Source organism: Cricetulus griseus (genome assembly GCF_003668045.3).
Source record: "Cricetulus griseus strain 17A/GY chromosome 1 unlocalized genomic scaffold, alternate assembly CriGri-PICRH-1.0 chr1_1, whole genome shotgun sequence".
Classification (NCBI taxonomy): Eukaryota; Metazoa; Chordata; class Mammalia; order Rodentia; family Cricetidae; genus Cricetulus; species Cricetulus griseus.
In genome coordinates, this window is record NW_023276807.1 from 248,737,814 (window position 1) to 248,749,209 (window position 11,396).

At 32.7% G+C, this 11,396-nt stretch overlaps 1 long non-coding RNA gene across 1 annotated transcript; it reads right to left on the reverse strand.

The window, feature by feature from the left end:
* Positions 1 to 1,503: 1,503 nt before the first annotated feature.
* LOC118239665 lies at positions 1,504 to 11,195 on the reverse strand. The gene is made up of 2 exons (XR_004772419.1): positions 4,240 to 11,195; positions 1,504 to 2,869 (listed from the first exon to the last, which is right to left on the reverse strand). It is a non-coding gene; the product is annotated as an uncharacterized LOC118239665 (long non-coding RNA).
* Positions 11,196 to 11,396: the final 201 nt, after the last annotated feature.

Genomic DNA, 11,396 nt, shown 5'->3' on the forward strand with positions numbered 1-11,396 from the left:
CTCTGAATCCTGTTCTCCAAAAATAACTTCTTTCCTACCAAGAATAACTCCACTCCTATATCAATTTCTCCCATAGTGTTTTATTGTTAGGGCATATGGGTGAGGCAACCATGGATTTACCTCCACCAGAGTTAAACAAATCTACTCTTCTTTTTAGTTGCTTTTGTGAGCTATTTTTCCACAGTTATGATAAAAGTAGTTAATACATTATCCAAATTCACTTTCACATTAATCAAACAGATTTCACATAAATATTTTGCCAATTAAATCTGATCTTTGAAAATTACAGACATGTGTATTTTGCAATTTGCCTAGACTGGACTCACGACCCCTAATTGTTTTCTCCCTCTGACTGCTGTCAACCTCTTCTCTACATTCCTTTACCCATGTAAAGGGTAAACCTCTTGGATCATCCAGGACTGTCTACGTGACCACAGCTTTTGAAATATCTTCTGGAGTGTTATGTGTTCACCAATGAGTGTGCATTTTAAGGTATTGATCCTACCTCTTCCAGAATATATCTGTATCCAATAGTTCCACAGAAAGGGGTAATTACCTATGACCCCCTTCCCCATCTGTGACTATTGACATGTTGAATCTTGTGCATGCATAGTGCAGGGAATCAGTTCACAGCTTTCCTTGTGACAGTATCATGAACAAAAGATAGCATTTTGCAGTCTTCACACTATCTTTTGGCTTTTACATTTTTCTGTCTTCTCATCCATGATAACTGAGTCTAGATAAGGTGGTGAACATGCTTTACTATGGTAGTAAATTTACTATGGTAGTTCTCAGGAAAACTTTCGAAGAAGTGTAGAGTCCGAAGAGAAAAGACAAGAACTGTTTCAAAGGAATTATCAGAGGGAGCTCTAACAAATTGAAGTCAGGTAAAATGTAGTCATTTATAAAATTAAGAGACTCATGCTGGAAAACTTTAGGAAAGTTAAATGTAGTAAGTAATTATAGATAAAGGAATTTTCTCTTGAAGAAAGCCAGTTATCTCATTGCCTTCGTGACTCAGATTGTAGCCTCTGATTCAGTTTAATATTCTCCTTAACCCTGGATCAACAGATAACAGATAACCAGCTAAGTATTTGTCATCTCCTTCCACATAATCCAGTTTTCTTATAAAATTGTCTGGCTCTTCCTCCCAAAATGGATGATTTTTGCGTAGATGTTCTTGAGGATAATAATAAGATGAAATGAAGTTTGAGACATATAATAACTTAGAATTTTGAAAGTATTGAATTAATACTATCTGGGTAGTAGGTTTGAACAAGAAAGATGCATTTTAACTTTTATAGTTTAAAATTCAAATAGCATTTTTATACAGCCGAAGAAAAACGGAAAAGCAGCACTGGTTCCTGTTGTTTAAGTTAATCACGTAGTATTTTGTTGTTGTTTTAACTCCTACTAATACATAATAATTTAAATTTTTTAACTATTAGAAAATATCAATGATAAGATAAACATTGCAAATATTATCACTCAACATTAGTCCAGTTGAAGATGTTACAGAAGTTTTTAATATGATTTGAAAAGAGAAAAATTGTGCATATCTTTGTACAGAATTTAACTGATACATGTGTTTTTTTATATTCATTACATACATGTCATGTGCAATCTATTATAATGGACTATTATGCCACTTGAGCAGGGAAGTACTCACTATGAAACTTCCTCTGTTGTTTTCTTAATTTCCATAAAATTTCTAGGCAGATATTCTTATTCCAAAAATACTACATTGAGAGCAAGAGGCTTTGATAAATGACTACTTCCTGAGAACTGAGCTCTCTGGAGTAGGAATGACTTTATTTGAGTGGCTTTAGAGAAAATGCTTGCCCCTTCCCCATGTAGAGATAGAGCCAGAGGCAGTGTCTATAAGGAAGAAATGAGGTACCCACCTGTCTCCAAATCTGCTAATATTTGCACTTGTACTCCTAAAACTGTGTGAAGCAAAGCAGTGGGTTTTGTTTTTCTTTTCTAATCAGCTATCCATTTTATGGTGTTTTGTATAGTCTCCTCCCAGACTACAAGATGATTTTTCATTTATATTGAACTAATGATATTTTTGTGGTTATATGAAAATTGAAGCAAAATAAAATAAATGCAGTAATCACATTACTCTATACAAATAAAACAAGAAAAAGTGTAAGATTTTAGAGGATAAAGTTATTTTTCTTTCTTAACAAATAACTGAGTTGATTTACACACCTATGTTGCAAAAGTAGTTGTCTTTATATACTTTCTTTGGAATGGAGTACACCTTCAAGAGTTCTTGTACAAGAATTTAGCACATAATTTATTTAGGAAGTTTAATACATTTTATTTCTTACTGTCTATTAATATATCTCCAACACTGGCAATAATAGCCCTAAAACAGATGTTATAAATTGTAGGTATAATAAAGCATGTAATACATTGTAGTTGCAAAATGTTGCTAATTAACAGATTATATGAATTATTCTTGAAAGTATCAATGCTATATATATATAGCATTGATGAGTTTTTTAAGGTTATTATGATTACTATGCTATAAGAAACCATTAGAATATGGCTATGGTAACAGCATTAAAATAACTTTATTAGACACAAATATATTTATTTCTACTTACTTTATAGTGCTAAATATCAAACTTTGGGATTTTTACATGTTGGCAAAATCCCTACCACTGAAGTACCACTCCATCAATTAAAGTCATTTTTGGTGTTGGGAGTAGTATCACACAAATTTAATCCAAAATATCTAGAGACATTTGTAAGAAGATTTTGAGTTCAAGGGTAGCTTAGACTGAATGAGATCAGGGCCAGCTTCAGGATTCTCTCAAAGAAACAATAATAAATAAAAATAATTTTTATTCTTGCTTACCTTTAAATGAGAAGAAAAATATTTTATATTAGAAATACATACAAATAAGGTGAATACTTTTCAACATATATTATAGAACAAGTAATATTCAGCATAATCACACATATTAACCTGAGTAAGGTAATAAATAAAATAGCTGTTGATATATACAAATGCTTGTAAAAATACAAACATTAGAAACATTTTACACTGAAAATATAATTAAGTATGTTATGTAATACATCATTCATATTTACTGATTACTTATATTTAACTAATTTAAAAATATTTTCCATGACTTGTATGGCACTACTTCTGGGGAGACATGAGAAAATGTCTACTAATCCAAGATTGGATTACCTACGATAGACCAAAATAAGAATAACTCCAATGTCCAACTTGGTGAACCAAGGAATTATATTGGGGTTTCTTATATGAATAAGGATGAGGAGATACTTACAGGAGCAGAAATAGCTCAAAGAAAGATTCATCACAAAAGCTCAGTACTGCATGGGTGATAGCATACAAAAGCTGGAAACCTGCACACTGCACATTTTACAGACAGATGATCTTATTGGAGACCACCTCTTTTACATGGCTCAAATATCTGAGTCTATTCCAGGTAGTACCACCAGCCTCTACTTTTTCTTGATCACTTGGCTAGTCTCTGTTTCTTCTAGATTACAGTTACTCGGAGTTTCAACTAAGCATTGTGTCTTATCTGACCATCTCTCAGTATCATTAATGCTTACCTATGCTTAAGGCATCTGGTGTATTTGGTCAGTTTCAGATACTTCCTGAGTTCTGTAAGTTGTTTATACTATGAGGTTCAGGACCTTCCCTTTCTGAACATTCCAGTTTTGAAAAAAATATAAAAATATCTTTATCTTTTTTGCAAAGATTTCTTAGCAATGTTCCGTCATTAAATTGCCAAGTATTTTATTCACTGTATCTTAAACTCTGCTATACATTGTGAGTGGGATTTACATCCACCAAAGTAAAAAATATTTAAGATACAGTTTCCTAGAAACATGGCTAGGTGTAGCCTTATTTTATCTTATAGTGCGATTTTGGTAAGCATCTCTGGGAGGCATCCTATTTTCTGAAGGGAAACAGAGGAAGAGAGGATCAGGGACAGATAGTAAGTTGGAGGGAATGAGAGGACAGGAGGGAGAGAAATTGTGGATAGGATGTATTATATGAAAGAAAACTAAAGCAAGGTGGGCAAAGTCAAGTTTGATTAGTTATGGTTTAAACTAATAACACAACTATGGGTTAATAATTGGTACTATATCTTAATGCATCTTAGCTACATAAGTTTTCCCTCCAAAAATTCCTCCTAGATCCTACCTATATGCCTAATCACCCAACTTTGCTTTCCCTTCTCTTACTTCTCTTCCTTTCTTCTTTCCTTCCTTCTGTCTTTCTCTCTTCCTCTGTCCAAAAAGAAACAAAAAATAAAGATGAAAGTCAAAGACAAACAAGCAAACAAAGCTAATAAAAACAAAAGAAAAGATGGATTCCTTTTTTGTGTTGGCTATGATTGGTTATGGAGCCTACCTTGGATTGTGGTTGATATGTTCAGTAATAGTACATAGGAAAAAAAAAAACTACCTCCCTCCTTACCATCAGTATCAACTACCAATATTTCCTTGGTGAGTGATGGGAATTTGTGTCTACTTTCCTTATTCAATGGTAGAATTTTGTATAGTCTGAACCTGTGCAGGTCTTGTGCATACTGCCTTGTCTCTGAGAATTCATGTCTATCAGTCTTATTGTATTTGGATGATGTTTCCTTAGAGTCATACACAAATTCTGGCTCTTAAATCTTTTTGAATCTTTTCTACATCGATCCCTGGTCCTTGAGTGGAGGGTTTGTGTAAAAACATCCCATTTATGATTGACTATTTCAAAGTTCCTCATTCTCTACACATTATCTACCCAGATATGTGTTTCTGTGTGATTTCCTGTCTACAGAAAGAAATTTCACTGATGAGTTTTGAGTGATGCACGGATCTATAGGTATAGCAATATATCATAAGGACATATTATTGACATGTTCTTTAGCAGAATAGTAGGATTAGACATATATTAAAATGATAAGAAAGGTGTTTGATGTGATTTCTAACTTTAATAATTATCTTCATACAAGCTAGAATGTTCTGGGATTAAATTAATGTTGAAGGATTGTCTACCTGAAATTTCCTCTTGTTGCTTCTATGGGTGATTGTCTTAATTGAGTTTATTGATTTTGGAATACTCAGAATAGCATGAATAGCAATATTCCCTAAGTGGGTGGGGAGAGAGTAAAGTCAGGTCTTGAATCCTATGAGAATGGAGAAACCAAGAGAAACACAAGAAAAACAAGTAAGATAGAACATGTATTTTTTATTTTCTCTGATTTTTACAGTGCATGTGATATAACTAGTTCCTTGATTTTGCAGTCTTGACTTCTCCTCCCTCCTCTCTCTGTGTGCTTGTGTCTCTGTGCCTGTGTCTGTGTCTTTGTCTGTGTCTGTCTGTCTGTCTTTCTGTCTCTCTCTCTCTCTCTCTCTCTCTCTCTCTCTCTCTCTCTCTCACACACTCTCTGTACATAGCACATAATATAATTGTTTGAACTTGTTTTGATAATTTGGTATTTTCTAAATTTTTCATAGTAAAAATCAAAATTGTAGAAAAAAATCAGGACTCTGCTTTCCTTATCATTCTTGGTTTTCTTTATCTTGCATATTCCAAATTTCCTAATATTCCAAATCTTACTTCTTTTATAATGTACTTTAAAATTCTATAGAGTTGGTGAAATAATTTGTGTGATGAAGAATGCTCTTCTCCTACCTACACAGGGAGTGATGTCACCATAATTTATGTATCCATGGATCCAATACTTTTATTGATATTGTCTTGGTTAATTCACAAAGTTTAACTTAGTTAAAATGAGATATGAAATTATTTTACACATTAGAATCGCATGTATATTATTCATGTGTATTTGACAAGAAAAGTTATTCAAAATGAATGAAACAGGTCTTTCTTCTCTTGGGTAGGATTCCATTTCAGAATTCCAATGCTCCTTAAAATCAAACAATCCCCTCTACATGGAATTAAAGAATTGAGTGGACTGCTGAAGCACACAGTGCCTGTATTACTAACATCTCAGGATGTTAGTCTTAGTTAAGATAAAGACTTTAACTGATTTAGCAGATTCCATTTCTTGAGAGCTTAACACTGGAGATGTCACAATAGCTAAAGTCATGGGAAAAGGGGTTTTATATATTTGTTTCCTTATAAATTCACAAGGTTACTTTCCCATTGATTTTTGCCACATTTTAAACTCATGTTATTTCAACTTTTAATAATACTTTTGTCATGTTTTGTTGGTATCTCTTTGAAGCCTGTTATTTTGTAATGAGAGAAAGAACGGGAGTGGCTGCAGATATGAGGGGTGGTGGGGAAGTACTAGGAGGAGTAGAGAGACGAGAAAGTGTAGGCAAGACATAATGTATGAGAAAATAATTTAAGTGAAAGAAATGATATCTTAAAAGGTTTCAAACAATTCATCTTGATAACATTTATACCCAACCCTACTCTCTTTATGTTCACTTCTCATTTATTCAATTGTGAGATTTCTTATTTTTTCCCTATTCAGTATAGTTGATGTTACTCTCTCTACCACTCCAAAGAGTGTGACTTGCTCTGGACTGATGGTCAGCATTTAGTAGTTATACCATTAAGTAAAATTATTAAATGTCATAGCTATTTAACTGGTGGTAGTATTTCTGATTTTCCTTCACATGAAAAAACTAACAATAGAAAAATGTTGCTGAAACTATACTGAATAATAAAGGCATTGTTGCAGATGTCACAAAACATGGCTTCAGTTTATAGTATATATGTATAGAAATAAGAAACAGGATGGGTTTTGTTTCAAAAACTGATAAATAGATCATTGGCCTTCAACTGAAGACCCAGATATAAATCCTTACTTACAGACACCTAATTTTTTTTATAAACAAGCCATAAATAGATACAAAAAACCCATCTTCAACAAATGACACATGGCAAACTGGATGGCTGCATGTAGAAGATGCAAGTGGATCCGTATTCATCACCCTGAACAAAACACAAATCCAAGAGGATCAAAGACCATAACATAAAACAGATGTACTGAACATGGTAGGACAGAAACTGAGTAATAGCCTGGAACATATTCACAGGAAATGACATTTTGAACAGTACACTGATAGTGGAGGCTGTAAGATCAACAATTAACAAATGGAACCTTAATGAATTGAAAAGTTTCTGTAGGCCAAAGTACTCCTCCTAGTACTTCCCCATCACCCCTCATATCTTCAGCCACTCCCTTTCTTTCTCTCATTACAAAATAACAGGCTTCAAAGAGATACCAACAAAACATGACAAAAGTATTATTAAAAGTTGAAATAACATGAGTTTAAAATGTTTAAAAATGTGCCAACCTTCAGAATAGGAAAAGGTTTTTAGCAACAATATATCTGACAGATGGTTATCATCTAAAATACAGAAAGTCATAAAAAAAACCTAAGAATCATGGAATCAAATAACTGAATAAAAATGTGATCTAAAAGGAGAGCTCTCAAAAGTGAACTGGTTTCTCAAATGGCTGAGAAACACTTAAATGTTCAACATTCTTTGTCATTGGGGGAAATGCAAGTCAAAACTATTTTGATTTTTTTTTCTCATGCCAATCAATGTGACTAAGATTACTAAAACAAGTGAGAGATCATGACGGGGAGAATGTGGAAAAAGAAGCACACTTGTCCATTGTTGGTTTGAGGGCAAACTTTGGTCACTAGGAAAATAAGTGTAGCAGTTCTCAGGAAGATGGGAATTTATCTACCTCAAGAACAAGCCACACCACTTTTGGGCATACACCTAAAAGACACTTCGTTCTAAAATAGAGATACTGACTCAAACATGTTCCTTGCTGTTGTACTCATAATAACTTGAAATTAAAAATAGCCTATGTATCCCTTAATAGAAAAATGGATAAAGAAATTATGGTACATTATTCCAATGTTTAAACAAAAACGAAATCATGAAATTTACAGATTAGTAGTTGGAACCAAGAAAAAAGTGTGAGGAATCCTATATCCAGAAAGACAAATATTGTATATATTCTCTGATATGTGGGTACTAGCTCTTAAGTCAATGATAATCATGCTACATTTTCCAGAACCATATTTGTTAGGTATAGATTAAGGGACTTGAGGGACAGGGCAGATCTTGTTAGGAATGGGAAATATAGTAAATAGTTATAAATGGATTGTGGGGTGGAAATGGAAGGGTCAAGTGGGGAACAGAAGACAAAATGGAGATAAAGGAGAAAATAAGGGTTGAGACAACTAACAGGGCCATTTGAGTGATATTATGGAAACAACACAGTAGAAGCTTCCTAATACATATATATATATATATATATATATATATATATATATATATTCCATCTGAAATACCCAAATAAAGGGGAGAGGGAGCCACAACTGGCCATCTCTTTCACTGATTGAAGTTGATTGTACAAGGATTGGATTACATCTACCTGAGTTATTGGCCAAAGTGACCTCTTGAGATTCCAAACAAGCCAGTTCATTTCTGACTATTAGTGGCTCTCAACAAAGTGATGCCATGGTTCCATTTGTGAAGGCAACAAATATACAATTCATTATTTGTTGAAAATTAAGCTGATGGATAGGTAAAGACTTCACCTTTACATTCTATCATCTTTGGTAAAGGAAGATACTCTGTAAACTACTAAAAATAAAATGTAAACACCAAGACGTAGACAAAACTTTTGATTTTCAGTGGCACCCCCTGTGCAAGTTATGCTAGGTGGCACAAAGCTAGTAGAAACAAACAACCAACTTCTTATTTGACTTAAGGTTGATGCCATAGGACATTCTGGTATACTGAGATTTCAGTGCATTTCTGAGCCATCATTAGAGAAGCTTTTTCCTGCAACATATGAAAACAAATGCGTAGACCCACAGCTAGAGAATATGCAGAGTGAGAACTTTGGAAAACTCAACCCTCAGTGGGATATCTCCATCAAAGGCCTTTCCTCTGGGATCAAGGAACCCTAAGGAATAGGAGAAATGAAGAATATAAGAGGAATAGGGGATAGAAGACATCAAGAAAACAAGGCTCTCTAAGTCAGCATGATCAAACCTCTTGTGAAGTTACAGAGACTAAGGCAGGACACTCTAGGTCTTCATGGGTGTGTACTGTACCCCCTATTATGTCTTCCAGTTTAGTGTTTTTATAGACTCCTTTTGTATGCAAATTAATGGGTCTCTGAATCTTGCTAATTAGTTTGAGCTGTTTATATTCTGTTATTTTGTTTTGTCCAGTCCTCATGTGTTAGTATTTTATTATATTATTATTATATTTTATTGTGTTATTTTCCCTAGAATTCTGCCTGTGTTCTAATGAGAGTCACAAAAAGGAATATAAAAGTTAAGGAAACCATAATCAGGATATGTAATGTGAGAAAAAAATCTATGTTCAATAAAATACCTTTTTCTACTTCATGTGAATTCACTTTTAATACCTAAAACATTTTTCTAAAAGATTTGCTCTATCAACAAGCATCATTCTTCCTGAAATAAGTCAATAATGTTTACATTAAATCCATATCTCCTTTATAGGGTAAAATTAAACCAATGCTTTATCTATATAATCACAGATTTAAAAATAGAAGTATTTTTATTCATCATATTTATGTGGTTTGAGTTTAAATAAAGGCTTAGGTAAAATCATGAGTTCAAGGTTGTTTAAAATAACTGATTTCCTATTACTAATGTTTACTTCCCAGATAATTTGTCACACTACTCATCCAAGAAGTCATATACCCTAAAATTATTCATGCATATTTTCAACTCTACAGTTTATTGAAGCGAGATGCTAAATTATGCTATTTCCATCTTGAGTGTTACTCTATGAAATGAATATGGTGCATAATTATGGAAATGACATTGGTAATTAGTTCAGGGTAGACGTGTAGCCTGCATAAGTTCATTTTCATACCCAGTTCAATTCAGAGCATGTTTTAACAAACTTGATACTTACTTCCTTATTCTTCATGTTTAAGTGGGCAGTTGTCCTTTTAATCACTAATTATATATTTGGCCACTTCTGATCCTGTGAAGTGGCAAATAAAGTAAAGGAATTTACTTGAGTTACTTTTAAATTGACCATTTTCTGAAATGTTGCATCTTTCTTTCAGACACTTATTCAAACCATACTTATATTCTTAATTGGCTTTATTAAGTAGTACAGGTCTGTTTGGTGATCATCATAAATCAGATAAAATTGAATGCAGGCAAATGTTGTCAAAATATCATAATCTAATAATTCATTCCTTCCTCTGAGGGCATTTTTTTCTAGCAAGACTTTAATGTTCTTTTGTTCTTTAATATTTTAATTCCTGTCATAGTATAATTTATTTTCTAATTAGAACAAATATAGTATAATTAGCCTGATCATATGTATCATTGCAAAGGACACTGTATTATTTTGATCTTATCATTACTCTAAGAATAATTCATTATTAAGAATGATAGTTCAAGGTTACTCATGGTAGTACAATAGTCTTCTTTTCATTTATGCTTCATATATCACATTAAAGGGAAGTGATTAGAATTACAAATGTCCATTTCTTAGATATTGTTTAGATTTCTTTTGAAGGAGATCATTCACATTGAAAAGTTAAATGGTATTTTAAAAGTAGAAATCAATATAATAGGTCTTACAAATTTTGGATATAAATTCTGTTGTATCAGTTATATAAATGTATTAAAATTCCTGGATTACCATGCTCACTAGTTTCAGTAATGTATTTTATTTGTTCAGAGTGTTTTGTGTAGTATAGATATGATAATAAGGAACAGAAATAATACTGATCTCTAGATTGATTCTAGATTATAGCTAGTTTGTGATACAGTGATTATCAGAAATGTTCATTACCAGTAAGGTGAAATCTAAAGAAAAAGAAAATGTAAAGGAAAGGAAATGGAAACTAAAGGAAAATGAAACTATATTTTATTTCCTTGTGTGTGTGTGTGCATACCTGCCAAAATACAATGTGAAATTCAGATGACAACTTGTAGAAGTTGGTTCTCATTTCTCCCTATTTAGCTTTTGGGGATAGAACTCAAAACATCAGACTCAACAACAGCTGCTTTACCCAATGAGCCTTATTATTAGATGAGTAACATTATATCCAAATCTACATGCTGATACAGAAAAGAAGTTGGCTTATATAGGTAATGTCTTTTCTTCATATATTTTTACTCTACATTAGCAATACAGTAAATTCAAGTAAATTGACATCATCTTGAAATGAAAAAGATATTCCCCAATATTTTCTTTGCCTTATTAGATCATGAAGAATCCATTGTAATTTTTCATTCTATTAGAAAAAAAGAGGAAGAGAAACAATTAATGGCACCAATTTCTCATACTGTTAATTTTGAACACTGTAACATGCCGTTATAGTTTTATTCCTGTCATTGAG